Below are 3101 nucleotides of genomic sequence, written 5' to 3' on the forward strand. Positions count from 1 at the left end.
TCCTTACCGATTAGCTCCTTTGGAATTTCAAGAGTTATCGAACCAACTTCAAGAACTCTCCGATAAGGGCTTTATCCGTCCAAGCTCTTCTCCTTGGGGCGCTCCCGTCCTCTTCGTGAAAAAGAAAGATGGCTCGTTTAGCATGTGTATCGATTACCGTGAACTCAATAAACTCACCATTAAAAATCGTTACCCTTTGCCTCGAATCGACGACCTCTTTGATCAACTTCAAGGCGCAACTTGTTTTTCCAAAACTGATCTTCGATCGGGTTATCATCAATTGCGTGTTCATGAAGATGACATTCCTAAAACTGCTTTTCGTACTCGGTATGGACATTACGAATTCTTGGTTATGCCTTTCGGATTAACCAATGCACCCGCGGTATTCATGGACCTCATGAACCGTGTTTGCAAACCATTCTTGGACAAATTTGTAATTGTTTTTATCGATGACATTCTTATCTTCTCCAAGACCCAAGCCGAACATGAACATCATTTACGTTCTATTCTCGACCTCCTACGAAAAGAACAACTTTATGCCAAGTTCTCCAAATGTGAATTTTGGTTAAAAGAAGTTCAATTTTTGGGTCACGTCGTCAACGATAAAGGTATTCATGTCGATCCCGCCAAAATCGAGGCCGTAAAAGATTGGAAAACTCCATCCACACCCACGGAAATCCGATCTTTCCTTGGTTTGGCCAGGTATTATCGGCGATTCATTCTAAACTTCTCTAAAATCACGTTACCCTTCACCGCTCTAACTCATAAAGGAGAACCTTATGTATGGGGACCGAAACAAGAAGAAGCTTTCCAAACTCTAAAGCATATGTTTTGCAACGCTCCCGTCTAATCCTTCCCGATGGAAACGACGACTTTGTGGTATTTTGCGACGCATCCAACCAAGGTCTGGGTTGTGTTCTCATGCAACAAGGTCAAGTTATCGCATATGCCTCAAGACAACTCAAGGATCACGAAAAGAATTATACGACTCATGATCTTGAACTTGGTGCCGTCGTTTTCGCTCTCAAAATCTGGAGACATTATCTTTACGGCACAAAGTGTGTTGTATTCACCGATCACAAAAGTCTACAACACATCTTTGACCAAAAAGATCTCAACATGAGACAACGTCGATGGGCCGAATTACTTAGCGATTACGATTGCGAAATTCGCTACCACCCCGGTAAAGCGAATGTTGTAGCCGACGCCCTTAGTCGTAAAGTTAATGTCAAATCCGTCCTGCTTCAGAGCATCATCATCCAAACTGATCTCCAAGACCGCATCTGTCGAGCCCAATGCACCTCCATTGACGAAGGCAATATGTATTATGAAATGTCATGTGGAGCCGAACTTAAACTTGAAACCAAACCCGATGGCTTGCTTTATTTCCTCAATCGTTTGTGGGTTCCCAATCGTGATGAACTTCGTACTTTTATTCTCGACGAAGCTCATATGTCACGATATTCCGTACATCCCGGTGCAGATAAAATGTACTTCGATCTTCGATATATTTATTGGTGGTCGGGTATGACAAAGGACGTAGCACTTTATGTCTCGAAATGTCTTACTTGCTCAAAGGTTAAAGCCGAACATCAAAAACCTTTTGGTTTACTCGACCAACCTCCTATTCCCGTTTGGAAATGGGAAGGCATCGCTATGGACTTTATCACCAAATTGACTCCCACTCAAAGGCAAAATGATAGCATTTGGGTCATTGTTGATCGATTAACCAAATCGGCTCACTTCATCCCGATCCGCGAGAAGTACTCCGTTGAACAACTCGCTCAAATCTATGTTCGTGAGATTGTATACCGCCATGGTATTCCTTTGACCATCATTTCTGATCATGACACTCATTTCACATCCCGTTTTTGGAAATCGCTTCAAGAAGCTTTGGGCACTCACCTCGATCTTTGTACAGCTTACCATCCTCAAACTGATAGCCAATCCGAACGTACAATCCAAACTCTCGAGGATATGCTTCGATCTTGTGTTCTTGATTTTGGTGGAAATTGGGATGCTCATCTCCCACTTATTGAATTTTCATACAATAATAGCTATCATTCTAGCATTGAGATGGCTCCTTTCCAAGCTCTTTATGGTCGTAAGTGCCGTTCTCCGATTTGTTAGAACGAGATTGGTGAAGCCCAAATCACCGGTCCCGAGATGGTACAAGACACTACCAATCGTATCGATCAAATCCACAAAAATCTCCTCGCTACTAGAAGTCGCCAAAAGAGCTATGCCGACAAGCGAAAACCTCTCGAGTTTAATGTTTGCGACTTTGTCCTTCTCAAAATATCCCCGTGGAAGGGGGTAGTCCGTTTTGGAAAGAAAGGAAAACTAGCACCCCGTTTTGTAGGCCCATTCAAGATCCTTGAAAGGATTGGAAAAGTGGCTTATAAGCTTGATTTACCGCAAGAACTTACCGGTGTTCATCCAACCTTTCATGTCTCAAACCTCAAAAAGTGCTTAGCCGAAGGTAATCTCCATATACCTCTCGACGAAGTACGTATCGATGAAACCTTGAAATTGATCAAAAAACCCGTTGAAATCATGGACCGCAAAGAGAAACGAACCAAACGTAGCCGCATCCGTTTAGTTAACGTCCGTTGGGAATCACGGTGTGGCGCTGAATTTATTGGGAACGAGAAGATGAGATGAAGGAAAAGTACCTGCACTTATTTATTACGGATTCTTCTTAATTTCGGGACGAAATTTCCTAAAGTAGGGAAGACTGTAACATTCGTCATTTTCGGTCTTTTTTTGTATTTGTATTTGTATCAAAACCCGACCCAATTTGTAAACCAAATCTTTCACTTATATAAAATCTTGGATTTTTATGTTTCATAATCATCTCTTACTTTTTGGATTTGTTACTAGTTTGTATTATTTAAACCTTTTTTCTAAAAAAAAAGCACATGCAAGTATTGATATAAAACTAGGAAAACAAGTTTGACTCCTTCCCTATATAAACAACCCCATCCCCTTCATTTCTTCTTGCTTATTCATCTTCTTTCTCTCTCAAACTAAGAACATTATCTCTATCCTTGAAGGTTCATAATTATCTAACAACAACCTTCTTTAATTTTTGTTTTGTT

The sequence above is a fragment of the Bidens hawaiensis genome, unplaced genomic scaffold (assembly GCF_021521415.1).
Source record: "Bidens hawaiensis isolate Kalapana, Puna unplaced genomic scaffold, B.hawaiensis_p1.1 tig00048353_1, whole genome shotgun sequence".
Classification (NCBI taxonomy): domain Eukaryota; kingdom Viridiplantae; phylum Streptophyta; class Magnoliopsida; order Asterales; family Asteraceae; genus Bidens; species Bidens hawaiensis.